General features: G+C 41.3%; 1 protein-coding gene across 7 annotated transcripts in view; it reads left to right on the top strand.

The window, feature by feature from the left end:
- The window catches only part of LOC132824379 (von Willebrand factor C and EGF domain-containing protein-like), a 325,791-nt gene that overhangs the window by 172,311 nt on the left and 133,720 nt on the right, over window positions 1-19,760 (top strand). The window lies entirely within an intron of this gene.

The raw sequence follows: 19,760 nt of genomic DNA, 5'->3' as shown, positions 1-19,760 counted from the left end.
GTTGGTGTATTGCAGTATTTCCAAAGCATCACTGAACCTCTCGGTGTCAGTCTAAAAGAACTAGAGATTGCGAGAGAGAGACTATGTGTGTGTGTGTGTGTGTGTGTGTGTGTGTGTGTGTGTGTGTGTGTGTGCGTGCGAGAGAGAGAGGGATGTGCGTGCACGAGAGAGAGAGACACCAATTCTGTTGTTTATTACAGAAAATGTGAGAGCTCTTGTCGATATAGAAGAGACCAACGTCATGAAGTTTTAAATGATGTTGAAAGATTTGGCTAGCTTCAGCTGGAGGGTAAAACGTTAACTTAACATGTACATTTAAAATGGTTGAGTGATCAGAGATTGTCCAGCTGGGAAGGAAGGGCGAGTTATGCATCACATTGACAGGTTGCAGGAGAGTAGTGTGTTTATATAAAGGTTACAGTGTACCTGTTGAAGGTGACCTTTGTTGGGATTTAAATGCTAAATGGGAGAACGTTTTTGTCATCCTTGGCATAAATTGCCTACTGAAATAGTTGTTGGACTTTTTTTTGAATAATCGTTCTTGGGATGGTTTAGATGGTAAACTATTCTCTCTAGCTTAGAACCTCGCAGATTTTGTTGGTTAAAGTTATGTTTGGAATTACAACAGCTTATCTATTCCAGCTTCACGTGGAATCATAGAGTATATGCTGCAAAATAGGCCATTTGGTCTGGCAATGTGTTACAATCCCCAAAGAGACAAATAATTTTTAAGAAGTGAAATTAATTTCCTAGCGCCAAAATGTCAGGTTTTAAAACATTTATTTTAACAAACAAGATGGCTAAACATTACCTAGGCAAGTAGTACTCCCATCTATAGAAAAGATAATTTCTACATCAACTCATTAACACAGCTGAAATCCCCATGTCATGCCTACACATCATGCCTCTCTTTCTCTGTGGATATGTGACCTTATAGTACAGTTCCAAATTCCTCCTGGCTTTTCAATGATAGGCCACATCAGGCCAAGTCTTCTAGTTTCCTTTGAAAAGTCTTCTGGTGGGAAGACACCCTCTGATGACTCCTTGACCTTTGTATCTCTAAATGTTTCATCTCTTCACACAGGGAATCCATTCTTACCAGCATACTGCTTGGCGTGATAACACACAAACATTGTCTCTGCTTAGCACAACAGAAGGTCTTCCAGGATTATCAGACTCTTGAACACTCATAGTCAATATTTAGAAAGACCAGCTGCCCCTCTTTTCTGTCAAGATGTGGAAACTGGTACTTGTGTTTGTAAGTTTCATCAGTGTTTATACTTCATAAAAATCTCCTAATTTAATTCATCTTAACCCCATCAGCATAAGTCTTACGTGTTTATTTCGTTTCTCTTCAAAATAATCCATTGCCAATAATATTTAATTATTTTGTGTGATAACAAGCTCCAAACTCTAATCACTGGCTTGTTTCTCCTGAATTCCCTTCTTGAATTAATGACTCTATTATCTTGTAACTCAAGTTTTCATTTTCTGTACAAGTAATAGAATCATAGTGTTGTTATCTTGATTTGCTGTAGCTTCGGCAATATCAGAAATGCTGAGAATAGGAGCCAAGTGTGTGGAGATAGCAGTCTCATGCAGTCAATTTGTGTTTCTTTAAAATGTAAACATTTAAATATTTATTGGTGTAAATGTTAATTGCTTACTTTATTTATTCATGCACTATGGATGTTGCTGGCTGGGCAGCATTTATTGTCAATCCCTAATTTTCCAAAGGGCAGTTCAGAGTCAACCACATGGCTGTGGGTTTAGAATCACATGTAAGCCAGATCATGTAGTTCCCTAAAGGGCATGAGTGAAGCAGATAGATTTTTTTTACGACAATTGACAGTGCTTACATGCTTGCCATTAGGATAAGTACAGCAATAGGAAAGGTTTGGAGGGATGTGGGCCAAGATCAGGCAGGTGGGGCTAGTTTAATTTGGGATTATGTTTGGCATGGACTGGTTGGACCAAGGGATCGGTTTCTGTGCTGAACAACTCTATGTCAGGTTAGGGAGTGAAATCCGGTGTTTCTAAAAAACCTTGGTCAGACCTTCTCATTTTCCAAACTAAAGGTGAAAGTGTGCCAGCAGAGGAAGGAACAAGCTAAAAATGTCCCAGACAAAAACACGTCAAACCAAATATCACTGTGACTCAATCTACAGATTCTGGTAGCTGCTTAGACAAGCTGAACCCAAACAGCACTGACAAACAATAACATCTCTTTCCATTCTCCAACTGTGGTCAAAATTCCAACCCAGTAAAAACTGCAGATACTGTGATGTTCAAGCTTTAATATATTTCAGCTTTAAGTAATAAAGAGAGGACACACTGTGGCATTCCTTCCAGAATTAAAATTTGCTCAATGAAGCCCAGCGGAGCAGGGTAATGGACAGACTGTCAATGTTGATTTGTCAGTGTGGAGTAATTTGAAACAGAGGTTCTGACTGACTGTGACCCGCCAGTTCCTCTGCTTGTTCCGTGAAACCCTACAAAGCTTTCAGTGAAACAGACCACATTGACAAGCTGAAAAAAAAACTGAAGGAAGAGGTCAATTTATTTGACAGTTTCATTATGACTTACTTTGACTGGTGTTTCTCTTATTGATTTCATATATTTGGCTTTTATTTTGACTTTAAACTTTATTCAGAACGTATGTGAAAATACTTGGCCTCTATCCATGGAAAGCACATTTTCTATATCTTTCCTATTACATTCATCAGTTGGAATTTTCTTTCAGTTTAATTGCTAAGTATTAGGAACTGGGAATAAATCCCAGAACAACCACTACCCCTGACCAACCAACCAGTATTGGATACCAGAAACACATCTCAATCCATACACGGTGTTGGATACTGAAAACATACCTCAGTAGTCTTCCACCTCTGCCAATATCCCGGTGCTAAATACTGGAGTGTATTTCATTCCCATCACCCCTCCCTCAACTCTGAAGTTTCAGATGCAATGAATGTATCTCACAGACCCAACCACCGATATTGGAGACCGAATATGGATCTCACTCCTCCACTGAGTGTTGGATATTGGGAATTAACTCAATAATCCTGAAGTCTGCTAACCTCCACATTCCCCTACCCCCCCAAGCCCCACACCACCCCGGTCCGTGGGCCTCTGCAGTGGATCTTATTCTCCACTTCTTATGCCTTTTATATGGATACTGCAAGGGTATTTCATACTCTCCCTTCACAATGCTGGATACTGGAGATTAACTCATTCCCTTATTGAGTGCTAGTTACTTGAAAAGTATATCCAGTGTTGGATACTGGGGATGTATTTCCTGTTTGAGAGTTGAGGTTGGATTGTACCAGCCCTCTAATGGTAGATTGGGGCATCCGATCTAAAAACAATGAAAGGTGAGGGTGTTTGCAGTGACAGAGTAGTTGATGGATAACTGCCCTTCCCAGAATCCAACTGAAAACCTAACGTGGCCAATTAAGGACCCCTGTTGTAACTGTGGGCACTTTAGATAAGAGTTCCCTCCTGTTCTATGCACTTACTGATGTCCTTGCAGCTTCAGTGCTGAACAGAACCCACTTAGCTGGATTGAAAAACAGTGTCCTTCCGTGGTTTTCTCTTCCAGATGTAATCCTAATAGAGACTGCTGAGCTGCTCGTTCACTGATTGGCTCTGACAGTAGCTAATTATTAAAATATGACAGTGTCTGCAAACAGTTGCTGTGGGGTCACCCCTGGCTTTGATGCACATTGTCAGAGCCCCTACCATATTTATAAAATTCCATCCAAGAAATGGATCTTCCTTCCTCCTGAATGCTGCTTATTGTAAGTCTTTTCCAGAATTTTATCTACTCCCTGTCAACCCTGACAAACTGGAGGGGTTTGCCAATATGTCAGAAATCAGGTACTTATCTCAGCTACATCCATTTTTCACAAGAAACCACCCAAGAGTAATACTCAGGAATAATAGTGGTTTAAATACCAATCTATTATAAGCCCATATAAGACCAGCTCAGCGAGCAAGTTAACAACCTCAAGCACATCCTAAGCCACAAATCTTCTTGAGGACTCTGAAGCCCATATGATGTTTTGATGTGAACCAGTGTGTTTTTAATATTTAAAAAAAAAGTAGAGAGAGTTATTCTCTGAGCAGTCAATGGTTTCCCACACTTGAATTCCACTGTTCAAACAGGCAGGTATATGATTATTATTAGGAGCAGTAATGGTAACTTGGAATTTATTTCCATTTATCTAAAGATCAAACAGTCTGATCAAAGAATTAAAAACATGCAAAGGATTTTGAAACTTATATACCTCTTAGAATATAAAGTCATGCACTCTGCAACTTCAGTGCACAAAGCGATCTTAAATTGACGAGTGTACACTTTTTGGAGGGTTATATTGCAGGTCTGTGAGATGACAATAGCTTATAGTCGTGCCCTTTTGCCACTCCCCTCCAACAGTGTGTGCTTTGAGTATGACCACATCCCTGACATTTGCTTTTACCTGCGGAATGAGTGAACCAAGATTGATTTAACAATCTCTTAATAATGGACCTCAAAACTGATTCTTAAGCAAAGAAGCATTTTGCATTCCTCTAATAACATAACTTAATTTGAGTCAGCCCCTTAATGGTCAGTAAATGTAGGCCAGATCATCATTCATGAAGACCAATGATGAAAAATGTCTTTTTGTGGCTCATTGAATAGGTGATCCAAACAGCCATGAAGGTGTCAGTCTTTCTGTTATGTAGGTGAATTCAACTGGGCAAGAAATTGTGATGCCACAGTGGAAGTCATGCTCTTAGCCTGGAAAAGGGAAAGTTATTTAGAATTTAGATTTGGGAAGAAAGGGTTTCCCTTTCCTAGAGTCAATCAAGATCAAAGTCAGTCATTGAATCAGAAGCCAAGACATCTTTCTATGTGGATAGAATTTATTAACTTCTCAGCATTACAGCTCATTTGGCTCACCAGTAGCTCTGTTTAGTATGCTCTCCAGTCATTGAACTAATCTATTAATCCCAAACACCTACTTACCTACCTAGCTTATTAACAGATAACAGATTCACTTTTTCTTCTCTTCAGATAAAGCTTCTGAAGACTTACAAACAAAACCAGTGAAAATTAGATAAAATAATTTATTTTATATTCTAGATCTTACCTTGTAATGCTACCATTATCTCCCTTCTTTCTTTACAAAAAAAAGGGTATGTTTAATCACGCAGCAAGCCAAACAGAAAAAGGATTCCTTTTCATATTCTTATAATGTCACATGAAATGAGGCATTTGTCATCGAGGATCTCCCATAGCATCATACAGGAAACACCTCTTATTTTTTCTGGAATCATCTGACAACTGATGCCTTGCATGAACCCACTTTATTTCGGAAAACTATTTTCTTTTTATAATTTCCTTTCAGTGAGTAAAGTCAATCTTCAACCTATTATCAGAGACACCCTTTGCTGAATGTACATTGACTCTTAGAGAATGATTATACAGAAAACATTGTGTGTGCAAACCTACTTCAAATTGCCCTTGTGTATAATTTCCTTTGGAATACTGGATAAATACATCTCTGCATCAATAGATTTTACCAGAGCAAATATTTCAGCAGCTAAGGTACATTTTAACTTCCCATTTTATTCTAATAGCTTCCCAGGCCAGTGGTGATATTTATTAACCTTTCCTTTCAAAGAACGTGATGAACTCTGCCATTTTTGAGTAGCCATGTAAATATTGGTATGTGAAGCACTGCCAAAGTGGACAAAGTTGGTAGGAAGATCGGCTGTTAAAATCTTGATCTTGAAGGTCCTTTTTGAAATCCCAGGTTAGTTTTGTTTTCTGTAGTTTTTCTGCACCTACCCATCAATTTGATGAGACTGGCTGTGCCCTATCTGGTACCTCAATGTATACACCACATTGTTCTCACCTATGCAACTCTTGTGGGCGGCACGGTGGCAAGTGGGCGGCACGGTGGCACAGTGGTTAGCACTGCTGCCTCACAGCGCCTGAGACCTAGGTTCAATTCCCGACTCAGGCGACTGACTGTGTGGAGTTTGCACGTTCTCCCCGTGTCTGCGTAGGTTTCCTCCGGGTGCTCCGGTTTCCTCCCACAGTCCAAAGATGTGCGAGTCAGGTGAATTGGCCATGCCAAATTGCCCGTAGTGTTAGGTAAGGGATAAATGTAGGGGTATGGGTGGGTGGTGGGTCGGTGTGGACTTGTTGGGCCGAAGGGCCTGTTTCCACACTGTAAGTAATCTAATCTAAAGTAGAACTCTCCAATTCCTTGGTAGTACTTGGGTCTTTATCATTTAAAGGATCTGTAACATTGTAACTAATCTAACCCACGCAATGTGGACATGCATCCACTGTTCAATAGACTGCAATTGAATGAGTCTGTGACTAAAATATTCATTATTCGGCTGAAGTTTCTTATAAGTAGTAAAATTTCTTCCGCCTAATTAGTATCATCACCTTCTCCTTCTGCATATTGTGTGTTGTGTGTAATTTCAAAACTCCTGTCATTCCATTTCAGACAATTTATTGAATAATTATATTTTGAGTAGCATATAAACATGATTTAAGCATACACTTTTCTTGGGTTTATTCTTCAATTACATTTCCCCAGTTTCTGACATCTATTCTAGACATTAGATGTATTTCTACCTTCACACCCTTTAGTTACAAATTTCTGTACATGTTGGTAAGGAAAGTTTCATTGTCCCCACCATTAAATCCTCCATTCTTTGCATTTTGCTGCCTGTCCCAGTTGAGTCATGAAAGCTGCTGGGAATAAATGTTTTCCCAGGAATCTTTTTTAAAAGACTCCTTACATCAGTTCTGAAAACGCAGTTTTTTCTGACAGTTTAAGCCTCCTAGTGCTCTGAGTAAATAACAATTTAAAGGCAGACAGTAAATTAGGAGAATCCAAGTAGAACATTTTCAATTTTGCATATAGTCTGTTAAATTGCATTATGTATTCTTATTTAGAAAATCCATCCTGTTTTCTACATTTACTGAAGTCTGACCATGTCTCATAGGCATTTAATTAGGATTTTCTTATCAATTTTGTCCATCAATTTTATTAGTGAATCCAAGCATTTCTTAGTGTCCACTTGTTGATCTTCTGTAAAACTCCCAGAATACGTCTTGCTTCTTACGGGAAATAACAGTGCCAAGGCCGTACCTTGCTTGTCTCTTGTTAAATACCTAACCTGTGCTCCCACATACACTTCATTTTGCCTTTGATTGCTAATTTCAGTGTCATAAAATGTCAGCGGAAAGTCATATTCTGACACTCTGCATGTGGTTTCAACCATTTTTCTCAAAAGTAACTCCAATTACAATCCTACATCTGAAAAGAACTCTTGGTTTCCAGTCTTTATCTTTAACTGACTTTCTCCTGTTGCCAATGCCAGTCGGACACAAGGCAGCTAGAATCAAAGGCAGCTTCCTTTGTGGGTAGAGTTTATTTCCTATGCAGTCTGATAGTTCCTTTCGCCAACTGGTTCCTCTTGTTCCCTCTTAAATTCAATGACTATGTAGACATAATCAGTTAATCCCAATTGCCTGCTAGACCACCTACTATATTAACATCTGTAATCTTCCACCGTGGAACGCATCACTTGGGAAACTAAAAAGCTCTTCTTTTAATCTGATTTGATTATTCTTTATGCTTGGTTTAGCAGCTTTGCCTATGCCCTCCCACAACCTCTCATCTCCATTTTTGTTTATAACTATTGGAGAAAAAAAACTATTGAAATAAACTGATAATGAGTCACAATTCTTTCCTAATGCCATGATACTTTTCTCCCTGGTTGCTTTCAGAAAGGTCCAGGAAAGTAATCCTCAATTGCAGAAGCTCTAAGGCATTTCTGGAAGTTTGGAAATCTTGTAAATGCAGGATCAAGCTTAGATGTGATGCCTTCTATACTTAAGTACCCTGCTGAGACACACCACCTTGGCTTCTAAATGAGGAATTCTTGGTAAAGGGATCTGACCTTCCTTGTGCCACAGAGTCATTATGTCACAGAAGCAAGCCTTTTCGACCCATCAATCACTTCTCAGACATGCATGGGTTTTTCTCCTTGTACCTTCAGGTGAGGAAGGAAACAAAACTTGGGATCTAACAACATGGAAAACTATCTGCTTACACATCAGTGTGAGTTAGTGGGTTCAAGCATGTGCCATGAAATATCAAATGTAATGTAGATCACTTCAAAACATCTGTTTTGCTTTCTGTGGCCAGTAAAGAGGGGGGAAAGCATACAGTCTGGCTTTTGGCCAGCAATCCTCTTACAAAGACAATTTGCCAAATCCACTGCAAAACAATTCCACCTTGACATTAGCTATTAGTAATTCCATGTGGTATATTTGTATACCCATGCCTTTCCCTGGGGAGACTTCAATAGCAATTGGTCTGCATGCAGTTCAGTCTTCACATGCAGTTTTGCAATTGCTGTAATTCCAGGAGGAAAGTAACTGAAGGATCTGTCCCTGGGAGGACATTTACACACTGAGGGCTAGTGGGTTGATCTTTTTGCATTCTGGCTCCATCTCAGTTGGGTTTTCTACTTTTTTTTTGTTCAGGGAGTTGACATGAGTCTGTTATTTTCTACACTGGAGAAATTTATATTAGTTTGTCAGTTTTCATTCTGATGGTTATTTTTCATGTTTTCCTTTCATTGCTTTGAAGCCAAGGAGCTGAGTTACATATGTTTTGAGTTCGCACTAATATTGGATTGAGGCCTAGTCAAGTTTGTTTTTTCGTTCATAACCGAATGGGTACTCAGAAAATCTCAGCCCAGGAAATGCCAGCGTCTAGCTCCAGAGCTTGTTTGTAACAGGGTGGATGTTTTTCAGATCAGCATCTTTCGGATTTGTCTCCTCTGCCATCTCTCATTGTGTGACAATGCAACATGTCATTCAGACACTCATCAACAGATTTACATGGTTGACCCGATCATTAGACTGACTGGAGTTTGCAATTTCTGTTCCAAATTGAGAGCCAAGTACTCCTCAATCGTAAATCAGGCTCTGACTCTCACTCATGTTCACAGTTTTTGTACTAGGTGTTACAATCTGGGGTTTTTCAGCCTATACTCATGTTGATAGTCAGTCTAAAGGTTCCCAGTGCAGCCGGGTTAGCACCTGATCATAGCACATGGAATTCCATGTACTTTCTTCTGAAGATGGACACTGATATCCACTGAATTCAAGCTGAAACCACTGCAGCAGATTTATTTACTGGCAAGATCATGTGCACAAGTGAAAATAAATAATAAAACTAGAATCATTTCACAAAAGCTTCATCAGTAAGCAGCTTTCTTTAAAGCAGTTTGTGGGCATCAGAAGAATTTGAGCGTGGAATTTAACACGTGCACAGTGAGAACTCAACACACCTGAGAGAGAAAGACTTGCATTTGTGTAGCACCTTTCATGGCTGCCAGACCTACTATTGTGCCTTTCCAGGCAATTACATATCAAAGTGCGTGCTATGAACAGCTGCCAACCATCTAGTGGCTGGTGACACTTGATGTTTGCAGCTTACATCTAGGCAGTGGATATCTGTGATTGTAATGGGATGACCCTAGCCGCACTGATTAAAACCTTTTGATAGACAGCGGTGTTGATGTGGAGAAGCTCTTGTTCCAGATTAGGAGGAAGCTGGAGAAAAGGTTCTTGCTGCAGGCAAATGGTCAGGTACCTCTGGCTCCTTCAAAATTCCTATGAAGGAAAGCCAGGAGAAAGTGAAGAAACCAATTATGAAGAAACAACTATTGAAGAAAATAGCAGCCAAGAATAGCTAAGAAATAAAAGTTGTAAGTTTAAAAGCTTAAAGCCAACGAGACTTCTCAGAGAGCCACCATATATCTGTCAATGGAACTGAACCAGCAATAAAATGATCTCTGTCCCACAGCCTTGCTCATTTCAAACAGAGACCGTTTCAAATTAATACAGCTACCAAATACTGCAGATGCTGAAATGCATTTGAATGTTAAAGTCTTGGGCTTGCTGTCAGAATAAAGGTAGAATTTCACTTGATCTCTCAGTACATGTGTGCTCTTTGTGCCACCTAGGGGTGACATTAAATGATTGTTTTAATTCACTTGCTGTTCTAATATTAGCCAGGCTACTGAGGAATAATTCCACTTGTCCTTCTTCAAAATAGTGCCAAGGGATCTTTTACATCTACCTGAGAGGGCAGACAGGCCAATGTCTTTTTGTCTGACAGTGCTACATTCCTTCGGTACTGTACAGAAGTATCAGCCCAATTTCAAAATCAAAATATTGTGAATAAGGCTGAAAAACAGCAAATATTGGAAATCTTCATCAGATCACTCAGCCAATATTTGTGGAGCGAGAAAAGCTGAATATTTTCAGTTTAGTTTGTGGAGCTGAAGACCTGGATTGGGACTTGAACCTACAACCTCTGATCCAGGCCTGAGTAAACCAACTGAGCTCCAGTGCTTATGCAAGTCACAATTGAAAACAGGCAACCAGATTTAATTTAATACAGTGACATTTTTGTGTGTTTTTCAGCCGTTTCCTCTGGAGTAACCTTCACAACTCGAGAAGAAATTATTGTGGTCAGAAATTGTCATTGTCATTGCAAATTCTTCCCTCTCCAGACTGAACTGCACATTTTATTGCTAAAATTGTTTTCCCCCTGATGGGTTAACACTCAGTGAAGTCCTGTCTGTGTCCCTGTCTGTCAGGCTTGTACATTTAATCGTCTGCAAACCTATTCTTTCCTGACATCAAAGGGAAATCGATTATGGTTGTCTCTTGCTCTGAAGTCAGATCTTTTGTCTTTGATCTGTGAAGTGGCAGAGGTGACTTGCCTCTAATTTGACCTCAGGTACAGGTTCTAAAAAGCCAAAGATGTCTCTATTTATTTACACTTGTCTGTAATTAGCCACTTTGTACAGTTAACTTTTCCACTAATAGAGAAGGATTCTAAGGGGACATCTATCAAGAAATACTAACTTTGGGATGGGCTCAGGTATTTGTGTCTGATTTTCTTTGCCTAAGGATACCGAGCAAAGTGTGGTGACTTTCTGTCGGAAATGTTTGGGTCATCGCAAGTCACTTCAGGTCACCAGTGATTAGACATTTCAGACTGGAACTACAGTGGAAGTCTGCTATAACGCGGGTGTTGGGACCCAACAAATCAAACCACTTTATAATTGGACTGAACTACAGCAGATCTCCTTGGACTTTAAATTAAATAGTACTTAAATCAGCCTTGCTGATACATTGTAGTATTGCAGGTCAGTTAGTTCAGTTGGCTGGGTAGCTGGTTTGTGATACAGATTGATGCCAACAGCACGGATTCACTTCACACAACAGCTGAGGTTACCATGAAGGTATCATCTTCACAACCTTGCCTCTCATATCGGGCATGGTGACCCTCAGGTTAAACTACCATCAGTCGCCTCTCTCTAATGTCTTCTAAGACAATGTCGACTTTAGCTGTTTTCACATACGTAACTTGGCTGACGTTATAATTGTAGTAGCCTTAGACAAATATGAGTGCTTGTGTCCCACCCATAATTCTAGAAGTTTATGTGACTATTTAGAGCTAATACCCATGCATGCTGCCATCTGTTTCTATCATAGAGTCATAGGCACATGCAGCACAGAAAAAGGCCCTTTGACCCATCAAGGACAGGACTTACACAGTTAATGGTAGGGAGTGTTGCTGAACAAGGAGACTTAGGGGTGTGGGTGCACAGGTCCTTAAAAGTAGAGTTGCAAGTAGACACAATAGTGTACGGGGTATAGGTTTGCTCGCTGAGCTGTAGGTTTGATATCCAGACGTTTCATTACCTGGGTAGGTAACATCATCAGTGGCGACCTCCAAGTAAGCGAAGCTGTTGTCTCCTGCTTTCTATTTATATGTTTGTCCTGGATGGGGTTCCTGGGGTTTATGGTGATGTCATTTCCTGTTCATTTTCTGAGGGATTGATAGATGGTATCTAAATTTATGTGTTTGTTTATGGCATTGTGGTTGGAGTGCCAGGCCTCTAGGAATTCTCTGGCATGTCTTTGCTTAGCTTGTCCCAGGATAGATGTGTTGTCCCAGTCGAAATGGTGGTTTTTTTTCCTCCGTGTGTAGGGCTACGAGGGAGAGAGGGTCGTGTCTTTTTGTGGCTAGTTGGTGTTCGTGTATCCTTTCTCAGACAAACAGGAAAAAAGTTAGCCACCAGGATACACAAACACCAGCTAGCCATAAAAAGACACGACCCTCTCTCCCTCGTAGCCCTACACACAGATGAAAAAAAACCCACCATTTTGACTGGGACAACACATCTATCCTGGGACAGGCTAAGCAAAGACATGCCAGAGAATTCCTAGAGGCCTGGCACTCCAACCACAATGCCATAAACAAACACACAGATCTAGATACCATCTATCAACCCCCTCAGAAACAAACAGAAAATGACATCACCACAAACCCCAGGAACCTCATCCAGGAGAAAGATATAAATAGAAAGCAGGAGACAACAGCTTCGCTTCACTTGGAGGTCACCACTGATGATGTTACCTACCCAGGTAATGAAACGTCTGGATATCAAACCCACAGCTCAGCGAGCAAACCTCAACCTGAGCTACAAACCTTGCACAATGGTGTACACCTTCCTTCCTTCTCACCTATCTGCTCTACCCTTCCCTCGGACCTGTCACTTCCATCCGCATCTTCATCTAACTATAATATTCCCAGCTATCTTTCGCCTCTCCCCCCAACCCCGCCTCCCCCTCCTATTTATCTCTCAGCCACCCTGGCCCACAAGCCTCATTTCTGATGCAGGGCTTATGCCTGAAACATCGATTCTCCTGCTCCTTTGATGCTGCCTGACCTGCTGCGCTTTTCTGGCAACCCACTCTCGACTCTGATCTCCAGTATCTGCAGTCCTCACTTTCTCCTACTTGATTGTAAACATTACTGCGAAGCTTCTTCCAAGGGTGCCCACCTTAAAGAAGTTCTCCTCGTCTCTCTACAAGGATCTCAGTGAGTCCCTCTTTCACTGCACCCCACCAGGGCATCTCCTCTGCTCTGAAGCTCTTCAGCCACGAACCCCAAAGGACCTTGCCGCATCTGACAGAAATTTACTTGTACTTACACGCACATTATCTACAGAAACCATTGCACACAATGCGATCTTCTCTACATCAGGGAAACAGGATGCCAACTTGCGGATTGTTTTAGAGAACATCTGTGGGACACCTGCACCAACCAACCCCACCGCCCCGTGGTTGAACACTTTAACTCCCCCTCCCACTCCACCAAGGGCATTCAAATCCTGGGCCTCCTCCATCACCAAACCCTAACCACCCAAAGTCTGGAGGAATAATGCCTCATCTTCTGCCTTAGGACCCTGCAACCACATGGGATCAATATGGATATCACCAGTTTCCTTATTTCCCCTCTCCATTCTTATCCCTGTCCCAAGCCTCCAACTCGGCACCACCCCCTTGACCGGCCCTACCTGTTCATCTTCATTCCTTTCCGCCCATCCACTCCAGCCTCCTCTCTGACCTATCGCTTCCACTCACACTTTCATCTACCTATCATATTCCCAACTACCTTCCCCCTAGCCACACCCCATCCCATTAATCTCTCAGCCCCCTGGCTCACAAGCCTCATTCCTGATGAAGGGCCTATGCCCGAAATGTTGATTCTCCTGCTCCTTGGATGACGTCTGACCTGCTGTGCTTTTCCAGCAACACACTGTCTACTCCGATCTCCAGCATCTGCATTCCTCACTTTCTCCTGGTGGTGAAAGCATTTGGCACACTTACCTTCATTGTTCAGGACATTGACTGTGGGAGTTGGGGGTCATGTTGTGACTGTGCAGGACATTGGTGATGCCACATTTAGAATACTGCATAGAATTCTGGTCTTCCTGCTATGGGAAGGAAGATATTAAACTTGAAAGGGTGCAGAAAAGATTTACAATGACGTTGCCGAGATTGGAAGGTATGAGCTCTAGGGAGAGGCTGAATAGGCTGGGGCTATTTTTCCTGGAGCATCGGATGCTGAGGGGTGACCTTATAGAAGCTTATAAAATCATGAGGGACATGGATAGGGTGAATATCCAAGGTCTTTTTCTCAGGCTAGGGGTGTGCAAAACTAGAGGGCATAGGTTTGCAGTGAAAGGGGAAAGGTTTAAAAGGGACCTTGACAGGGTTAATTTTTTCACAGAGGGTAGTGCATGTATAGAACAAGCTGCCAGAGAAAGTGGTGGAGACGGGTACAAATTACAACATCTGGATAGTTATAGGAATCAGAAGGGTTGAGAAAGATATAGGCCAACTGCTAGCAAATGGGACTAGGTCAGATTGGGATGTCTGGTCGGCACGGACCAGCTGAACCAAAGGGTCTGTTTCCCTGTTGTATGACTATCTGTAGAGCAAAACGTATGATCAAAATTACTTAATTCAATTTCTTTGGCTTGTCTTGTCATTCTATTAAAAGAAAAAAAATGACCACTTTGCACTTACTCATACCAGTGGGTTGACTAACTTGCTTGACTTAAACAAATTGATTTCTAACGTTAATAAGTAGGATTTCAATGGTTACAGGACAGAACGAAACCATTTGGTTTGATATGTGTGTGCCAAGTCTTCTTCAAAAAAACAATTCTCCCAGTGCTGCTCACCTGCCTTTCAACTGGACCCCTGCCCATTCTTCCTTTTCAGATAGTAATCCAGGTCCCTCTTGAATGCTTCGATTGGTCCTGCCTCCCCCATATTCTCAAAGCAATGCATTCCCAATCCAAGCTACTCACTGTGTGAAGTAGGATTTCCTCACATCAGGCAGCATCTGTGGAGAGAGCAATAGAAGTTTCAGACAATTGGCTTTTAGCAGAACTTTGGGGAACTTAGAAATGCAAAAGTATAGAGTATGTGAAAGGGGAAGAGTAATAAGAAGAACAAACGGAAACTTTTGATCTGGTGGAAGATAAGGGAGTTAAATCACACAAGGTTCCACGGTGCAAGGGACAGGCTGAGAGACAAAAGATATGTCTCAAGCAGATGCCAACTGAACACAAAGTGAAGGAAATAAGAACACAATGAGATTTAATAAATCAAACTAGCAAAGCAGCATATAAAAATTGAAGGCAGAATGTATGATCTGAAATGGTTGCATTCCATGCTGTGTATGTCACGGACTCCTAGAATTGTTACAGCACCCCTGTGTGCCAATCTCCTGCCTTTTCCCTATATTCCTGCATGTCATTTTTATCCAGAAAATCATCCAACGTGCTCTTGAATGCCTCAACTGAACCTTGCTCTGCCACATTTGCATTCCACTGCACTCAGTTTAAGTACACTCTAACTACTTGTTTGAGCAAAGCATTTTTTTCTGACATCACCCTTGCTTTGTTTGCATATCACTTTAAGTCTATGCCCCTTGTTCTTTTTTCTCTTACGAACAACAGTTTCTCCCTGTCCGCTTTATCCAGCACACTTGTGACTTTGAAAACTTTTTGAAACGCTTCATAGCATTTATGGATGCTGTAAAATTCTTACTGTCGAGATGAGGTGCTCCCTTTGAGTTTATAACTGTTATGGAGGCTAATGTACCAGCCTTCAATTCCCTGTCAGAGTTGTCAGACTACTTCATAACTGTGCAGAGTTCTTTTAAGATTGTGTAGTGCATTCACCCAGTCATCTCATCACTTGCTGAGGATTATCTTCAAAACAATTGCTTTTTATATTAATCCATGAAGTAAATATTGCTGGCCTATCATCTTTGACTCAGTTCTGATTCATCTGCAATAAAGTTTAGTGGTAGACATTGTTTACAAATACTTTGTTTTGTTGTTCAGTGAAGAATGAGATTGTTTATTTCTTGTAAAAATGAGTCATCAGATTGTTTAGCTAAAGCCTCTTGCAAAATGTTTCCTGGTCCCTCATACTGTGTTGGACTGTCCAGTAGTGTCCGCAAACTGTTTATTTCTGAAAATAATTCTCTTCACAATAAACACTTAATATAGTTTAGCTTGTTAAGAAACATATTTGGTTCAGTTCATTCAATAAAATGTAAGCTAAATTAAACAAGAAAAATGAAACAGCAGGAAAAGCATTAGCAGCAGGCCTGAGAAAGTTATGGTATCACAGGTTGAGCCAGTGGACCCGGCAGTCGATGACAAGTCTGTGAATTCCAGTTCAGCATGTTTACACTGGAGCCCACAACAAAGTGTTGTACCAAGGGTAGGAAAAGAGAGAAGTGGATCATGTGTGTGGGAAAGGCACAACAGGGGCATGAGTCAGTTCACAGAAGATAGAAGGGAAAAGGAAGATGAATCAATACCCACGTGGGGTTTCAGGGCAGGGATGACATCAAAAGAATAGAGAAACAATGCATGTATATCCCAGAGCAGGTAATGATCACTGACTCACTGAGGCTCAGTTGGGTTCTTCGAGGTCCACTCATCTCTTGATCTCATTACTACCAGGTTCCAAACATGGCCATAAGAGCTAAATAAAAGAGATGAGCATTTGAGGGACTGTCCTTGACATGACAAAGGAATCAACTAAGTATGGCATCAAGGAGCAGTAGAAAAACTGAAACCAATGGGAATCAGGAAGAAATCTTTCTGCTGGTTAGAGGTATACCTGGCACAAAGGAAGATGGTTGTGATTGCTGGCTGTCAGTCTGGGCAGGCCCAGGATATTAGTGCAGGAGTCTTGAACCCCTCAGGGTAATATCTCAGGCCCAACCATCTTCAGTTGCTTCCTCAGTGATCTTTTCTCTGTCATAAAACCAGAACTACCTGAGGTTTTTGAAGAAGTAACAAAGAGGATTGATGAGGGCAGAGTGGCGGACATGATCTGTATGGACTTCAGTAAGGCATTTGACAAGGTTCCTCATGGTAGGAACTAGTAACCAAAAAAAGGTTGGATCACATGGAATACAGGGAAAACTAGCTATTTGGATACAGAACTGACTCAGAAGGTGGACGGTTGTTTTTCAGACTGGAGGCATGTGATCAGTGGAATGCCACAAGGATCAGTGCTGGGTCCATTTCTTTTTGTCATTTACATAAATGATTTGGATGTGAATATAGAGGTATGGTTAGTAAGATTGCAGATGACACCAAGATTGGAGGTGTGGTGGACAGTGAAGAAAGTTACCAAAAGAGAAAATGCTGGAAAATCTCAGCAGGTCTGGCTGCATCTGTAAGGAGAGAAAAGAGCTGACATTTTGAGCCTAACTGACCCTTTGTCAAAGCTGAAAAAAAGGGGAAAAAAGGGAGAAATAGGGAGGTATTTATACTAGGCTGAGAGAAGGTGAGTCGTGGCTCCAGAAGCAAAGGTAGCAATAAAGAGGTGACAATGACATTGCATAGAGAGATGACAGGGAGATTAGGAGCTGTGAATGACCAAGGCTGAAGCCAGTGCTATGTGACAAAATATGTGGGGGATGGGTGAAGCAGAGGCAAACTGGAAAACAGGGGAGAAGGGTAGCAAAGGGGGAAGAGGAGGGGAATAACTTAACTCTACTGGAAAACTTAATAGAATAGTAGATACAGTACCTGCTACGAATTAACTGCTCCAATATACCAACATCCCATAAACACACTCTTGGCAAACAGCACATTCAGAAAACTGATTGGTTCACATGCAATCCTGTCAGCAAGAAAAGAATGCGTGCAGCAGCTCCCTGAGAGAGAGAGGTCTTTTCCTTCCACTACCTTAGTTCACACCTATTAACTAACTAACGCAAGACCTGCAAAATCCTAGGTCTGTGTGTGCCTCCACTCACTCACGCTTCTTTTATTTGAACTCTGTCAAGAAAAATACCCAAGGCTTCACAAGTTCTTTATCTTAGACAATCGACAATAGACAATAGGTGCAGGAGTAGGCCATTCTGCCCTTCGAGCTTGCAGCACCATTCAATATGATCATGGCTGATCATCCTTAATCAGTATCCTGTTCCTGCCTTATCTCCATAACCCTTGATTCCACTATCCTCGCGAGCTCTATCCAACTCTTTCTTAAATGAATCCAGAGACTGGGCCTCCATTGCCCTCTGGAGCAGAGCATTCCACAGAGCCATCACTCTCTGGGTGAGGAAGTTTCTCCTCATCTCAGTCCTAAATGGACTCCCCCATATTTTTAAGCTGTGTCCTCTGGTTCGGCACTCACCCATCAGCGGAAACATGTTTCCTGCCGCCAGAATGTTCAATCCTTTAATAATCTTATATGTCTCAATCAGATCCACCCTCAGTCTTCTAAACTCAAGGGTATACAAGCCCAGTCGCTCCAGTCTTTCAGCGTAAGGTCGTCCCGCCATTCCAGGAATTGACCTTGTGAACCTACGCTGCACGCTCTCAATAGCCAGAATATCTTTCCTCAAATTTGGAGACCAGAACTGCACACAATACTCCATGTATGGTCTCACCAGGGCCCTGTAGACTGCAGAAGAACCTCTTTGCTTCTATACTCAATCCCTCTTGTTATGAAGGCCAGCATGCTATTAGCCTTCTTCACTACCTGCTGTACCTGCTTGCTTGCCTTCATTGACTGGTGTACAAGATCACCCAGATCTCTTTGTATTGCCCCTTTACCTAAATTGATTCCATTTAGGTAGTAATCTGCCTTCCTGTTCTTGCCACCAAAGTGAATAACCATCTGCCATGTATCTGACGACTCACATAACCTGTCCATGTCACCCTGTACTCTCCTAACATCCTCCTCACATTTCACCCTGCCACACAGCTTAGTATCATCAGCAAATTTGCTAATGTTATTACTAATGCCATCTTCTATATCATTAATATATATTGTAAAAAGTTACGGTCCCAGCACTGATTCCTGCGGTACCCCACTGGTCACTGCCTGCCATTCCAAAATGGAGCCATTTATCACTACTCTTTGTTTCCTGTCAGCCAACCAACTTTCAGTCCAAGTTAGTACTTTGCCCCCAATACCATGTGCCCTAAGTTTGCTCACTAATCTCCTATGTGGGACTTTATCAAAAGCTTTCTGAAAGTCCAGGTACACTACATCCACTGGATCTCCCTCGTCCATCTTCAGAGTTACATCCTCAAAACATTCCGGAAGATTAGTCAAACATGATTTCCCCTTCATAAATCCATGCTGACTCTGACCTGTCCTGTTGCTACTATCCAGATGTGTCGTAATTTCATCCTTTATAATAGACTCCAGCATCTTTACCACCACTAAGGTCAGACTAACTGGTCCATAATTTCCTGCTTTCTCTCTCCCACCTTTCTGCTCTTTACTTGTCTCTGAATCTCTCCTGAAAAGAAACCAGGACAAAACACACTCTTAAAGTCAGAGAATCATCACAATAGGAATGCACTAGAACAGGACAGGAATAGGAAAAGGTCATCTCGCCCTGTGAGGATTTTTCATCATTCAGTGGGATCCCAGTTAATTTGTTACCTATTATCATATAACCATCTTGGCCTTTCTCCCCTCATAGCTTTATTTAACAAAATTCTATGAACTTCAGACTTAAAATCGCCAACTGATCAAACATTGATTGCTAATTGAGGAACATTATTCCAAACTTCTACCACCCTTTGTATACAAAAACATTTCCTAATTTTATTCCTGGTTATTTCTGTCTCTAATTTATAAGCTGTGGTTCCAATTTATGGTCTCAACAATAAGTAGAAATAGTTTATCACTATCTGCCCTATTTGTTGCATTTAACTTCTTGAAAACTTTGATTAAATTACCTGAAATCATCACAAAATCTGTTGTATGTGTAATCCTGAGTTATAATTTGATCATCAGAGTC

The sequence above is a fragment of the Hemiscyllium ocellatum genome, chromosome 18 (assembly GCF_020745735.1).
Source record: "Hemiscyllium ocellatum isolate sHemOce1 chromosome 18, sHemOce1.pat.X.cur, whole genome shotgun sequence".
Taxonomy (NCBI): domain Eukaryota; kingdom Metazoa; phylum Chordata; class Chondrichthyes; order Orectolobiformes; family Hemiscylliidae; genus Hemiscyllium; species Hemiscyllium ocellatum.
This window is presented reverse-complemented; position numbering and strand designations above follow the sequence as displayed.